Source organism: Triturus cristatus, chromosome 5_2 (assembly GCF_964204655.1).
Source record: "Triturus cristatus chromosome 5_2, aTriCri1.1, whole genome shotgun sequence".
Lineage (NCBI taxonomy): Eukaryota > Metazoa > Chordata > Amphibia > Caudata > Salamandridae > Triturus > Triturus cristatus.
In genome coordinates, this window is record NC_140588.1 from 909,253,912 (window position 1) to 909,269,101 (window position 15,190).

At 54.8% G+C, this 15,190-nt stretch overlaps 1 protein-coding gene across 1 annotated transcript in view; it reads right to left on the minus strand.

Moving 5' to 3' along the window:
* Positions 1-15,190, minus strand: part of CUL4B (cullin 4B) — a 761,875-nt gene that overhangs the window by 32,599 nt on the left and 714,086 nt on the right. The gene's annotated exons all lie outside the window — the stretch shown is intronic.

Below are 15,190 nucleotides of genomic sequence, written 5' to 3' on the forward strand. Positions count from 1 at the left end.
GAAGGGAGAGGCTCTTGCCCTTGACCCACTCGCGGTCCGTGAGCCACCACTGCAACTGCTGTGCAGTACCCTCCGAGATCAAGACATGGTCGGACAGGTTGCCGTGATGCTGGGCCCACTGAAACTTCAGGTCCCACTGCAGAGCCCGCATGCGCCGCCTGGCGTGATGCACTAGTAGGATGCAGGAGGCCATCAGCCCCAGAAGCCGCAACACTAGCCTGACCGAAACCCGGGATAGAGGCCGAAAGATGGGAATCAGGGCCTGTATATCCCGGACCCGCTGTTCCGGTGGATGGACCCGGAACTGCGCCGAATCGAGAACCGCTCCGATGAAGAGGAGCTTCTGAGAGGGACTCAAGTGTGACTTCGGCACGTTGATGGAAAACCCCAGCAAATGCAGGAGATCCGCCGTAGTCTGGAGGTGGGAGACGACTGCCTGGGGCGAGCCCGCCTTCAACAACCAGTCGTCGAGATAGGGGAAGACTGGGACCCCTGATCTGCGCAGATGAGCTGCGACCACCGCCATCACTTTCGTGAACACCCGAGGGGCACTGGTGAGGCCGAAGGGGAGCACAGTAAACTGAAAGTGCTCTTGGCCCACCGTGAACCGCAGGTAACGCCGGTGGGCCGGCAGGACGGGGATATGGAAATATGCGTCCTGCAAGTCCAACGCTACCATCCAGTCTCCAGGGTCTAGGGCAGCTAAAACCTGAGCCAACGTTAGCATCTTGAACCTTTCCTTTCGGAGGAAGGCATTGACGTTCCGGAGGTCCAAGATAGGGTGCAGGCCCCCCTTGCCCTTCTTGGGAACCAGAAAGTAGTGGGAATAACAACCACGACCTACTTCTGGACTCGGAACGCGCTCGACGGCCCCCTTGGCCAAGAGAGCCGAAACTTCCTCGCGGAGAAGATCCAAATGATCCCCCGAGATACGGTGGTGCTGCGGTGGCATGGCTGGAGGGGTCGTCTCGAAGGGGAGGGAGTAGCCCCTTCGGACGATTTGCAGCACCCACCTGTCCGATGTTATGGACCGCCAGTGGAGCAGGTGATGGCGAACTCTGCCGCCCACTGGCGTGGTATGGGCCTGAAAGCTCGGACTAGGAAGGCTTTGAGGCGGATGCTGCCGGGGTGGATGTGGGCTGACCACGTCGGCCTCCATTTCCGCCACGGCGGAAGCCACGTCCGCGACCGCGCGCAGGTTGGTTCTGCGGCTGGTGGCTTTGCGGACGTGAGGAGGCGCCCCTTCCTTGGCCACGAAAGGGGCGAAAAGCGGAGGTGTGCGCCCGCGGAGCCGAGAGGCCCAAGGACTTGGCCGTAGCCCGGGAGTCCTTAAAGCGGTTCAGCGCACTGTCCGCCTTCTCACCAAACAGGCGAGTGCCATCAAAGGGCATGTCCATGAGGGTGTTCTGGACATCCCCGGAAAATGACGTGGACCGCATCCAGGCGTGGCGGCGGAGCGCCACCGTGGTGGAAATCGCCCGACCTAGCGAGTCCGTGGTGTCAAGCCCACATCGTATGGCGTGCCGTGCTGCATCCCTCCCATCGGCCAAAGCCTGGGTAAGACGCGGCCGGACCTCCTCCGGACACAGGGGCAGCACGTCCTCCACCGTATCCCACAGGGAATGGGAATAACGGTCCAAGAGACAGGCGGTATTTAAGGACCGCAGGCCCAAACTAAGGGACGAGAACAGTTTCTTGCCAAACTGCTCGAGTCTCTTGGAATCCCGGTCCGGCGGAGCGGTCGGGAAGGAGGATTGGGAAGTAGAGGCCTGGATAACCAGACTCTCGGGGGTGGGGTGTTGTGACAGGAAACTGGGGTCGCCCGGAGCCGGGCGGTGGCGCCTGGCAACGTTCCTATCCACAGGAGGAACTGTGGAGGGCTTGGACCAGGTGCCCTGCAGAACGTCAGTGAGGGCCTCGTTGAACGGCAGCAGAGGCTCAGTGGAGCTTGCTGAGGTTTGAAGCACCTCAGCGAGGATGTTGGTCCTCACAGCCACGGCAGGCAACTCGAGCCCAAGGGCCTCAGCCGCCTTGCGCAGCACCACGGAAAATGCTGCACCCTCCTCCGAAGCCACGGTCGGAGGAGAAGTGAATCCAGCGTCTGGCGAGGTGTCCAGCCCGCTGGCCTCCCCCAGTTCATCTGCCCAGTCCTGAGAAAGCTGTGACTGAACAGCCAGAGGGTCCTCGAACCCCTCCCAGTCGCCCCCTTCTTCCGATTCCTGATAAACAGGAGGAATGATCGGAACCGGACTGTAGAGATGGTAGGTCTCAAGCGGCGTCGGATGCGGCGTCGGCGGACGCCGTGCCGGCGTCGGGTCCGGATGAGGGCTAAACCGGGGCGTCGGCGTCACAGGCGTCGGTGACGGCGTCGGTGGTTCAGGCGTCGGCGCCGGTGAAGGAGTGACAAGGTCAACCGGCGTCGACTGGGGCCCAGGCAAGGGCCCCGCGGGGACCTGCGGCGTCGACGGCGCCGGGGCCGGAGCCGCCGGCACGCGAGGTCGCCCAGTCGAGTCCGCGGGGCCCGAAGGCGCGCCAGCGGGCGTCGACGGCGGGGCCAGGCTCCTCATGGCCGAGAGGAAGGCACTGATCTCCGCCGGCGCCGCGTCAGCCCCAGGGACCGGAAGGTATGGGGGCGGACGCGGCGCCAGCGGCTCCGCCGGAGCCGCGGGGGTGGAACCACCCGGACCCTCGGCCGAGTCGCGCGACCGGAGTCCGAAGAGCGATGTCGCCGCTTGGACTTCTTAGAGTGTTTGGACTTACCCGACGACTTGGAGCCCGACGATCGATGGTGGCGTCGGCTAGGGCTCCGCGAGCGATCCTTGGACCTCCTCCTGGACCGGGATCGCGCACGACGCGGAGCCGAGTGGCGGAGCTCGAGAAGCTTGCGGGACCGCTCCCGCCTAGCCTTCGAAGTCAGGGCCTGACAGTCGTTGCACGACTCCGCATCGTGGTCGAGGCCTAAGCAGTAGAGGCACCGGCGGTGGTGATCGGTCACCGACATCAGTCGATGACAATCTTCACAAGCCTTGAACCCAGGCATCCTACCGGCACCAGATGTCGACAGACAAGGATCAAAAATGATCAAAAAAGATTTAGTCAAAAAAGACTAAAAGGGGTAGCTCTCCCGGATCTGCGCTTACTGGCGCGGAAAAAAGTAGAACTGACGTCAGCGCGCGAGGGCGGCGTCTAAGTACTCCGACGACGTCATCCCGGCGCACGACGCCGACGACGGACGCGGAGCCGCAGACGACGCCTAGCGACGCGCAAGGGGTATTGCTGACGAAAAATCTTCCGGATCCAGTCTGACGCCTGGGGATATTCTAAGGTGAGGAATCTAACTAACGTGTTTCTTTCAGATGTGATGGTTTGACTAATGTGAAAAGAAGCAACCACTTTGGGAAGAAAAGAGGGTCGAGTTCAAAGGACAACCTTGTCCAGGTGGACTGCTAGAAAAGGAGGTTTTAAAGAAAGAGCCTGAAGTTCACTCACACTGCGAGCAGAGGTGATGTCGACCAGAAAGGCAGTCGTTAAAGTGAGAAGTCTGAGAGGACAAATATGTAGTAGCTCAAAGGGAGCGCACATAAGATAAGTAAGAACCAAGTTCAAGTCCCACTGAGGCATTACGAAGGGAACAGGAGGAAAAAGATGAGTAATGCCCTTAAGAAAGCGATTTACAACAGGGGACTTGAAAAGAGAAGGCTGTTTAGGAAGCCTAAGAAAGGCTGGAATGGCTGAGAGATAGCCCTTAAGAGTGCCCTGAGCAGAGCCCTGCTGGGCCAAAGAAAGGATGAAGAAAAGAATCTCAGAAAGAGGGGCACAAAGGGGACCCACAGCCTTTGCTGCGCACCATGCCACAAATCTGTTCCCTCTGCAGGCTTATACCGTCTTAATGGAGGGACGTTTAGCTGCCAAGATAACATCACAGACTTCGGGAGGAAGGTCGAAGGCTGTCAACTGTCGCTGCTCAATCCCCACGCAAGGAGGTGGAGGCTGGGCAGGTTCGGGTGGAGGATCATTCCCTGATGCTCTGACAGAAGATCCTCCTAAAGAGGCAGTCTGATCAGAGGATCCATGGCCATGTGTAACAGCTCGGAGTACCAGACTCTTTGTGCCCAAGGCGGAACCACAAGAATGACTTGGGCCCGTTCACGCCTGATCTTCTTCAGCACTCTGGGCAGAAGTGGTATAGGCAGAAAGGAGTATAGAAGACTGCAACTGCACTGGTGACGATAAGCATCCCCTTGTAAATTCCAACAAGCAGAATTGATAACATTGCGCATTCTATTCTATTCGGTGGCGAATAGATCTAACCAAGGCTCTCCCCACTGCTGAAATAGACCTTGAACCACCTTTGAGTAAAGACTACGTTCGTGGTCCATCATCATGCACCTGCGGCTGAGTTCATTCTCCCTGGTGTTCAGTGAACCTGCCAGGTGTTGAACCACCAGGGATATGCCCTGATGTTCCTTCCATGACCAGAGACAGAGAACCTCTTGACATAGGGTCAACGACCCCACCCCGCCCTGCTTGTTGCAGTACCACATGGCGGTGGTGGTGTGAATGAACACCTGCACTACTCTTCCCCCGACAGAGGGAAGGAATGCTTTTAGCGCAAGACGGATCACCCGGAGACCCAGAAGGTTGATGTGAAGCCTGGACTCTGCCAGAGACCAGAGGCCTCTGATATACGCCTCTCCCATGTGGCCGCCCCACCCCAGAAGTGATGCATCTGTCACCACTGTGAACTCCGGTTAGGGAAGGGAGAGGTATCTGCTATTGACCCGATCCTGGTTCGTTAGGCACCACTGCAATTATCGTGCAGTGCCCTCCGAGATCTGTACACAATCGGACAGATATCCCTGATGTTGTGCTCACTGGAACTTCAGGTCCCACTGCAGAGCCCGCATATGCCACCTGGCATGATATATCAGCAGGATGCAGGAGGCCATGAGGCCCAGAAGGCTCAGGGTCATTCTGACCGAAACCCGGGATAGAGACTGAAAGATCAGAATCATAGCCCAAATATCCCAGACGCGCTGCTCGGGAGGATAAGCCCGAAACTGCGTCGTGTCCAGAACCGCTCCGATAAAAAAGGCGCTTCTGAGAGGGAATCAGGTGTGACTTCGGCACGTTTATAGTGAACCCCAGCGAGTGCAGGAGGTCTGCCGTAGTCTGGAGGTGGGAGACTACTGCCTGGGGCGAGCCTGCCTTTAACAGCCGATCATCGAGATAGGGAAGGACTGGTACCTGTGATCTTCGCAGATGAGCTGCGACCACCGCCATCACTTTCGTGAACACCCGAGGGGCGCTGGTAAGTCCAAAGGGGAGCACGGTAAACTGAAAGTGCTTGTGGCTTACTGTGAACCACAGGTAACGCCAGTGGGCCGGCAGGACAGGGATGTGAAAATAAGCGTCCTGCAAGTCCATCCAGTCTCCAGGGTCGAGAGCAGACGGGACATGAGCTAGCTTCAACATTTTGAACTTCTCCTCTGAGGAAGTGGTTGATGTTCCTGAGATCCAAGATAAGACACAGGCCTTTGTCCTTCTTGGGCACCAGAAAGTAGTGGGAATAGCAACCAAAACCTACTTCTGGGGCAAGAATTAGCTCGATAGCTCCCTTGGCCAAGAGAGCCGTAAATTCCTGTTGGAGAAGGGCAAATGATCCTCCGACATGCGATGTACTGAGGTGGCATGGATGGAGGGGTAGTCTCGAAGGGGAGGGAGTAGCTCCTTCGGACTATCTGTAAAACCCACCTGTCCAACGTGATGGTGCGACAGTAGGGGGGAGAATGGGGGGGGTGACAGCAAATCCTGCCACCCACTGGTAACTGCTGGCCCTGAAAGGATGAACTAGGAGGGTTTGGAGGCTGCCTCAGAAGGAGGCGCTGGTGGACTGGCCTGCTCGCTGGCCCCCAGACCCACGACGTTGGGTCCCACGTCCCCAGCCGCGCAGGTTCTGAACACCTTGCGCCGGCCTGTGGCTCTGGGAGGAACGTTGCGGGGCACGCCTTCCGTCGCCATGAATAGGGCGAAAAGCAGACTGCGCAGGGCGGGTGGAGAGGCCGAAGAACTTGGCCATAGCCCAGGAGTCCTTGAAGGACTCTAGCGCGTTGTCTGCTTTGTCGCCGAACAGGCGAAGGCCATCAAAAGGCATGTCCAGCAAGGTAGCCAGGACATGCCTAGAAAAACCAGTCTACCTCAGCCAGGCGTATCGTCGAAGGGCTATAGACGTTGAAATCGTCCTCAGTAAGTGAGTCGGCAGTGTCCAGACCACATCTTATGGTAAACTTGGCTGCGTCTCTCCCCTCGGCGACTGCACAGGAGAGCACGGCCCAGGCCTCCTCTGGGCACTGTGGCAGCACCTGTGCGACCGAGTCCCACACAGAATGGGAGTAATGGCCCAACAGACAAGCGGTGTTCACCGACCGCAATCCCAAGCTGAAGGAAAAAAACATTTTCTTCCCAAGATGGTCCAGCTTTTTGGATTCCCTGTCAGGTGGTGTGTTAGGGAATGCGCCTTTGGATGTAGAGGCTTGTCCCACCAAGCTCTCTGGGGTGGGGTGTTGAGAGAGGCAAGTCGGGCCTGGAGCCGGGTGGTGGCATCAGCCAATCATCCTGTCGACAGGAGCCCCTGTGCTGGGCCTCGACCAGGTGCCCAAAAGGATGTCAGTAAGGGCTTCATTGAAAGGTAGCAGGGGTTCCTAAGAGGCCGCTGACGGTTGAAGCACCTCCGTCAGGAGATTCATCCTGAACGGCACCGCATGGAGCTAGAGGTTGAGGACCTTGGCCGCCCTACGCAACACCACTGCGTATGAAGCACCCTCCTCCGAGGCCACAGTAGGAGGAGACAGCATGACTGGGGAGGTATCCAGACCACTGGCTTCCCCCAACTCCTCTCTCCAGTCCGGTTCATCCAACTGGTCAGCTAAAGGGTCTACAGACCCCTCCCAGTCCTCCTAACCCTCCTCTGATTGCCAATCTGGCCTGTAGGGAACACCAGGCTAGAACAGAGGTACAAAAGTACCGCTCGGCGCTGGATCTGATGTCGGTCAACGTCAGTCCGGCTCCGTGTCCAAGTGAGGGAGGAGGCCGGGGTCGACGCTGGCTGGATCCAAGGGGACCCTGTGGCGCTCGGGCCGGAGCCGCTGGAGTTGAAGGCCCTGGGCCCCAACCAGAGTCCGCGCGGCCCGAAGGCGCACCGGCAGAGTCGGGCTGCCCAACAATGGCATGCATTGCTTTGTAGAAACTCCGAATCTGGGCAGGGGTTGCTCCGGCTCCTGGAAAGGGAGGGAAACTCTGAGCCGACCCTTCGGGCTCCGCACGGGGAGCCGCGAATGGGCACCGTCCACATCCCTCGTCGCGTCAGCAGCGTCAGGAGAAGTTGAAGAGTGACGATGCTTCTTCGATGACTTCTTGTGCTCCAACTTACCTGAGGAGTGCGAAGACTTCGATGACGAGTGGTAGAGACTCCGAGACCAGTCCCTCGACCTCCCACGTGACCGCGACCTCGGACTGCAGGCCTCGAGAAACTTTCGGAACCACTTCTGCAAAGACTTTGGATTCATGGTCCGGCAGTCGGAGCATGACTTGGGATCATTGTTGTGCTCCATGCACCACAGGCACACGTGGTGCGGGTCCGTAACCGACATCAGCTTGCAACAGGTGTCGCAAGTCTTGGAGCCGGGCCAAGGACGACTGGACATCACTGTGTGCATCAGGAGTCGATAGACTAAAAAAACTGTGTCGACAAAAGTAACTGGAGGTACCGCTCTCTCCGGAACTGCGCTGGCTGGTGGGGGAAGAGAAAGAACTGACGTCAGGGCGTGAAGGCAGCATCTAAGTAGCTAATGCAACGTCTTCCTGGCTACCACAATGCCAACGACGAACGCGGAGCCGACCGACTTCACCTTTCTACGCGCAGGGGTACTGCCGACGAAAAAATTCTCCAGATCCAGTCGGACGCTTGGGGATAATTCTAAAGGTAAAGAATCTATAACTAATTGTCTCCTTGAGATTTATAAAATAATTTCAAGAAACAGATCTTGTAGGTAAGAAGAAAACAGTTTGCAGAACACACTAAGGAATCTGCGGCTAGACTATGTCTCAACCAGATAAGGTGTTACCGAAACATCAGATAGAAACATCAAGCTGCAGATTCCTTACCTTAGAATAAAATACCATAGCAACACCACTCCTGGATGTGGGTCTGCAAACTGACCTTTCCAAAAATCTGTACAAATAATATATCCACCACTCAAATTACTTTCATATTTTTACTATACTAATTCCTCACTAATCCTTTATAGGTTCCGTAGTAGCGTGCTACTCACCAAATAAGTACTTCGACGCCTCACCAGGGGCAGTAAGTGATATACAAATGCAAATAGAATACAATAACTAACGGGTCTACTGAAAGACAATGAAGAGCAGTGGAGTGAGAAAATCAGGTGAGATGGACAATACACTTCACCATAAGCAACGTAGAAGAATCACAGATAACATTAATTACAGATGGGGAGGCATGGGTAAGTATGACAATGGAAAAACAACGTGTCGAAAGACACTAATACATATGATTTCACATAATACTCAGACCAAGGTTGGAATTGGAACCATGAATAGCTGAAGCCCCAAAGTGTAGGGCCACAGGAAGCATAACAGAACAAAGCTCTGCGTACCAACAGCAATTAAGACTATCTGGGGTGAAACACCGAGAAGAAGGGGGTGAAGCACGGCGGGGCTGTGTAATGGCCGCTGTAGTAAAGTAGAATCTGCTTTCATGCTCACCCCCACTATGTGCTAGTGTAATTCTGTTTTTCTGACTAGTCGGACTGGGATCCTGCTAATCAGGACCCCAGTGACTGTGCTCTCTCCCTAAATTGGACTTGGTAAGTACTTTTGGTACATTACTAATTGGCTACTGGTGCACCCTTTTAAGTCACTAGTATATGGTACTAATGTACCAAGGGCATATGTACACCAGGAATCTCCCATGGAATGCAGCATGTATTGTGCCACACATGAGAGACCACTAAAACTGTGATTAAAGGCCTGCCATTGCAGCCTGTGTGAGCTGGTGCTAGCCCCACTCACAACAGATAAGTTTCCTTATATCGGAAGTCACTGCTCTTAAACCCTACAAGTCACTCCTAAGGTAGGCATTTCAATCCTGAAGGCAGGTTGTTTGGTTATGTGTGTGTAAGGTAGCCCTGCACAAGCAGAACTCCTACAAACCTAGGAGTCGATGCGGTCACCCATTTTAGACAATTAGTGGACATCACGTCAATTACAAGATGTTTAACTATATATTGGCTGAACTGAAACCGGTCATGTTTAGTACCAAACATGTCGGAATCCTACCCAAACACCGATTCCAGTGTTGAGTGCATGAGCCCATGTACTGGGGAGCTGTTCTAGGGAGCCCCATGTATTTTGGGTAACAGCCTTTCAGGGTCTAACAGAAAGCTAGTGCTGCTGCTGACAACAGACGATTCTGCCCTCCTGCTGCTGAGCCAGGTTCGAGCAGGGGAAGGCAGAGCAATAGGTTTCCTGTTATAGGAAGGTGTAACCACCTCCCAGACAGGATTTAGTGTATTGGGCTGGGGGCGCTTGCCACCACCACCAGATTGCTTTGAAGGGCACATTTGGTGACCTCCTTGCATACTCCAGTTAAAACCAGTTCATGGAGCCGTTGGCTCCCGCTCTGGTGCGGAACTGGACAAAAGACAAGGGAGTATCCTCCCCTCTGTCCAGCCACTCCTCTGGGAGGGACCCCTGAATCGTCCCAACCCTTTCCCTAGGGAACTTAAAGGCTTACCTGTGAGTGGCTCTTTGGATTCATTGTGGAACACGATTCAGATCCAAAACCACTTTATTTTCAACTTTGGACTTCGCTTAGGGAACAAAGACTGCATCTGGTAAGACTACTGCTGCTCCGGGTTTCGTCTCCCTGCCAGTCTTCTGTGTCATCTGTGCCTGTGCTCCATACAGGTTCTTCTCCAGGCCTGTGGATATTGAAGACACCCGAAGAAACGTCCCTTGGAGTGCAGGCGTCACTCCCCTGCATCTACAGGCACCGCAACCCAGGTGACCTGTCTGCTGCTCCCACGGACAACCAAAGGCTCAGCAACACAGGTGGTGATTCTGCAACTCCCTCGAGGCCTGCACTGTCTTCTCAACAAGTTTGAAGTCAGTATCCCTCGTCAGAACCGCTGGAGAAGTAACCCTGTGCACCCCGTCGACTAGCTGGTGCCAAGGCTTGTTGACTCTTCTCCAATAATCTTCGGGCTCCAAGAAGCCCCAACTTCAAGCATCTCCTGCTACCAAGATCTTCATTCTCACTGCATTCTCTGCACCATGGGCCTGCATTCTTGGTGAGGTAATGGAGGTCCTCTTTTGACTCCTTTGCCTTCGGCCTGTGGGTCCTCTTGAGGCCAGTGGGCTCTCCTGCTTGTTCAGGTCTGCTCTGGCTCTTCTGCACTTGGCGAGTCCCTCGGACCTTGCTGGTCCGGACACTGCATCGTCTTCGATTTCCTTGTCTGTTGCTGCTGCCAAGGCTTGGTGGTGCTCCCGCCGGACATCGACCCCCTGGTTCTAGACTTCCGACATAAGACAGCTTGTTAACGGCACCTGGTCTTCCACAGCGTCGCCTGGTCCACAAAGCTGCAGCGACAAAGGCACCGTCAACTCTCATGTATCTTCCGCCATCAGTGGTCATTGGTCTTCCGTGCCTCCTGGTCACTCCAGAGTGGCATAAATTGTCCCTACTGCTTGCAGGTACTCCTCGTCAAGAATCCACCCTGGGGTTCCACCAGACTGTCACCTTCTCCGCCAGCAGCATCTTCACTGAAGTCCTCCATTGTGGTCTACGACTGTTTCCGAAGTCACTTCACACCTATGCACCCGGCTTCCCTGGTGCAGGTATCCTGATTCCTGGGGTATCCATGGGTTCGGTGACTATCCAACCTTCTATCTTCCACAGGGTTTCTTCAGGGTCCTCTGGGAAGGATCCTTCTTTAAAAAATAGAATTGCGACTTGCCCATTGACTTGTAATGAGCACACTGTTGTGTTTCTATTCTGCACATGGCCTCTGTGGGGTTCCTGGGTACTTACCTTGTGTGGGTCCTTGGGTCCCCCGGCTCTTCTAAGTCTTCTGTGTCCAGTCTCAACATCAGTCGTGGTTCACATTTCACTTTAATAGTATATGGTTTGGTCTCTCCCTGGAGACCACTGTGTATTTGTGCTGCTTACCCGTTCTACTGTTGCAGTATTGAGTGTATTGCGATTATATCAACGGGTAGGAGATATTGCTATGTGATAGTGAGTGTTTAAAGTAAAAAATACATATTTTTATAATTACACTGTGTGGTTCTTTTTCACTTGACCTACACTATATGGTTAGTACTGGTAAAACAAACTGCTTTACACTCCTTTTGGACTAAGCCTGAAGGCTGCTCTCACCACTTACAGAGCTTTCTACGATTGTCTAAGACCACTACAATCAACATAAGGGTTGTCTGGATAATGCAGGGTGCTTCACATAAGTGTGCACCATATACTAATGCAGCCTCCTATGGCCGCTCTTAAGAGAGGCTCTGCTGGCTGAGCCCATAATTCGTATATAATCCGGCTATAACGGGCTGCATACCTGTTCTTCGTTAGTGTCTGGAATCCAGGTTCTCTTGCCTACTCTGCGGGCATCCTGGTGGCCAAGGGGAGGTCCGGTGGGCAGGGCGCTGACCGCCGTTAACACGTGCCTGTGGCTGGCGTGGTTGGGCCTGCATGGCTAATCTGCGCCCCGGCCTTGCGTTGCTGGGGACGGGGTTAAGGGCGTACTCCCAACTGGATCGCAGAGGTGGCTGTATCCGGCGGCTGATCTCGGTCAGCTCGGACTCACTGTAGGCATGACAGGCCCATGTGGTCTGACTGCTGCCGGAGGGCAGAACTTGCTGCTGGTGTGCTTCGGGCCCTGAGGGAGGTGCACCTGCTGGCAGTCTGGGGTAACGAGGAGCCTGGTGGCGGAGGCTGGAGCCCCGCTGTTTGTGCTGCAGGTAGATCCGGGGCCCTGTCGGCTTGCCATGGGTTCCGCTCCACGGCGGTGGACTGGCTGCCTGGGCCTGTGGTTGCTGGTGTGACGCCTTGGGTGTCACCCACATCTGGAAGGTTGTTGTGACTGCACTTGGCAGGAGCTGTGGGGGCCATTTGGATTGTGTACAGAGCCAATATTCCAGCAGAGACTGGTGCCTGCAGCCCCAATCCGAGGCTCCCCTTTGGCATCTGTGTCGCTCGTTGCGGCTCTGCATCTGGGACATGCTCCTAGGAGGCCTGGTTAAGAAGCTGTGTCACTGATGGCGGTCTCGAGGTACCAGGGGCACCTAGCAAGCATCTAGCATGCCTCATCTGCGACACTACTACAGCGGCATCTGGCGAGTCCATGGAGAAGCCTCTTTGCTGGGATCTCTCCTCTTGGTGGGGGTAGCTTGTTCTCACTGTGGGTTTCTGTGCGCACTGCTGGGCGCTCTGTTCATACCCCGAGGTTGTGTGGATGCTTTTGGGGCAGTGTTTTCCGTCTCTTGCCTGCTCTGTTTGGTCCATCTTGATTAATGTTGTTATTCCTTGGGCTTGCTCCACATATGCACGATTTGCTCTCCCTACACATCAGTTTATACAACAGTGGCTATATAAGAGGGGGAAGCATGATGCTAAGCAGTCTAAAGCACAAGTTACTTACTTGTGTAACGATATATCTGTAAGAGACATTAGTTAATGATAGATTCCTTACCTTAGAATATCCCCAGGCGTCAGACTGGTTCCGGAAAGTTTTCGTCAGCAGTACCCCTGCGCGTCGCTAGGTGTTGTCGTGCAGCTCCGCGTAAGTCGCTGGCGTCGTTGCCGCCGAGATGACAACGTTGAAGCTACTTAGACGCGCCCACACACGCTGATGTCAGTTCTGTACAAAACATTTCCGCGCCAGGAACGCAGAGCCATGCCAGAGACCGACTACTGGTACAATAGAACTAGGGCCCTAAAAGGGATGACCTGAACCCCAGAGAACAGTTAGCAGAACGGTGAGAATAGGCGGGCGGTAAGGAATCTATCACTAACTAATGTCTCTTACAGATATATTGTTACGCAAGTAAGTAACTTGTGCATCTGAAAGAGACACGTTAGTGATAGATTCCTTACCTTAGAATACATACCCAAGCAATACCAACCCCGGTGGTGGGTCTGCGACGTGAGATTACACCAGAAAGTCACACGGAGAACCGAACGGTCAAAGAAGCCGTCTCTCCGGACCGTCAAGGCAATAGTGCTTAGTGAAAGTATGCAACGCGGCCCAAGTGGCTGCCTGACAGATGTCTTGCAGGGGGACACCGCGTCCCAATGCTGTAGTAGCTGCTGTCGCCCTGGTAGAATGGGCGCGCAGCCCAACCGGAGATTCCTATTTAGCCAGAGAGTAACAGGCTTTAATGCACAAGACAACCTATCGGGATATAGTTCGCATGTGCACAGCCCGGCCTTTCTTGGCGCCCACGTAGCCAAAAAAGAGCTGGTCATCCACCCAGAACTGTTGTGTGCGGCTGAGATAGAACGAAAGCGCACGTTTTGGGTCCAGACGGTGGAGCCTCTCCTTCTCTTGAAGGGTGCGGAGGCGGAAAGAAAGTGGGCAGTGACAGTTTGCCCGAGATGAAAGGCAGACACTACTTTTGGTAGAAAGGAGGGATGCGGTCGAAGCACAACCTTGTCCTGATGAATCGCCAGGAAAGGAGTTTTACAGGAAAGAGCCTGGAGCTCACTCACCCGCCGAGCGGAGGTGATGGCCACCAGGAAGACAGTTTTCAAAGTTACTAACTGCAAAGGACAGTTATGAGGAGGCTCAAAGGGAGCGCATATCAAGTACGTGAGAACCAGGTTCAAGTCCCATTGAGGCATCACAAAAGGAATAGGAGGGAAAAGGTGAATAATGCCTTAAATAAATCGATTGACAAATGGGGACTTGAAAAGAGAGGGCTGATCAGGCAGCCTAAGAAAGGCTGAAAGAGCAGAAAGGTAGCCCTTGATCGTGCCCAGAGCAGAGCCCTGCTGGGCCAAAGAGAGAAGGAACAATAGGACCTCAGAAAGAGGATCTACAGCTTTTGCTGTGCACCATGCCACAAATTGTTTCGACGACAGGCGTATACCATTTTAGTGGAGGGATGGCTGGCTGCCAGAATCACATTACAGACTTTAGGAGGCAAGTCAAATGGAATTAGCTGTCACCGCTCAATATCCACGCAGGGAGGTGGAGGCTGGACAGGTTCGGGTGGAGGAATGTCCCCTGTTGCTGTGACAAGAGATCCTTCCGAAGAGGCAGTCGGATCGGGGGATCCACGCTCATACTGAGTAGCTCAGGATACCAAACTCTTCGAGCCTAGTCCGGTGCCACAAGAATGCCTTGGGCCCGGTCGTGTCTGATCTTCAGCAGTCTGGGCAGAAGTGGTATAGGCGTAAAGGCGTACAATAAACCGCAACTCCAATCGCGGCGAAAAGCGTCTCCGAGCGAGTGCCGCCTTGGAATCTCCAACGCGCTGAACTCCTGACATTGCACGTTCTCTTCGGTGGCGAATAGATCTAACCAAGGTTCTCCCCACTGCTGAAAGAGACCCAGTGCCACCTCTGAGTGAAGACGCCATTCGTGATCCAACATGAAGTTGCGGCAGAGTTCGTCCGCCCTGGCGTTCAGGGTACCTTCCAGGTGTTGAACCACCAAGGAAATGCCTTGACGTTCGAGCCACGTCCAGAGACGTAGAGCCTCCTCACATACGGTCCACGACCCCACCACGCCCTGCTTGTTGCAGTACCACATGGCGGTGGTGTTGTCTGAACACCTGCACTACTCTCCCCTTGACAGAGGGAAGGAATGCTTTCAGTGCAAGTAGGATCGCCCTGAGCTCCAAAAGGTTGATATGGAGCTTGGACACAGCCGCAGGCCAGTGGCCTCTGATCTCCGCCTCTCCCATGTGGCCGCCCCATCCCAGGAAGGACGCGTCCATCACTACTGTGTGCTCTGGTTGGGGAAGGGAGAGGGATCTGCTGCTGACCCAACGCTGGTTCATGAGCCACCACTGCAAGTCCTGTGCAGTTCTCTCTGAGATCTGGACATAGTCGGAAAGGTTTCCCCGATGCTGCGCCCACTGGAACTTCAGGTCC